Source organism: Triticum dicoccoides, chromosome 2B, assembly GCF_002162155.2.
Source record: "Triticum dicoccoides isolate Atlit2015 ecotype Zavitan chromosome 2B, WEW_v2.0, whole genome shotgun sequence".
NCBI classification, from domain to species: Eukaryota; Viridiplantae; Streptophyta; class Magnoliopsida; order Poales; family Poaceae; genus Triticum; species Triticum dicoccoides.
In genome coordinates, this window is record NC_041383.1 from 728,961,039 (window position 1) to 728,961,327 (window position 289).

Below are 289 nucleotides of genomic sequence, written 5' to 3' on the forward strand. Positions count from 1 at the left end.
CCCCCCCCCCCTTTAGTACCGGTTGGAACCACCACCCAGTACTAAAGGGGGTGCGCTTCCCGCCGCTTGGCCTGGCCAAAACAGACCTTTAGTACCGGTTGGTGGCTCCAACCGGTACTAAATGTCCATCATATATATACAACACTTGAAAAAAATTCAGTTTCCCTCTGTTTCTTCCCTCTGTTTCCTCCCTCCGTCGCGCCGTCCTGCCTCGATCGACGTCGTCCCCGTCGACGTCGCCGCCCCCGCCCCTCGTCGCCGACCCCGGCCATCCCCGCCCCTCGTCGCT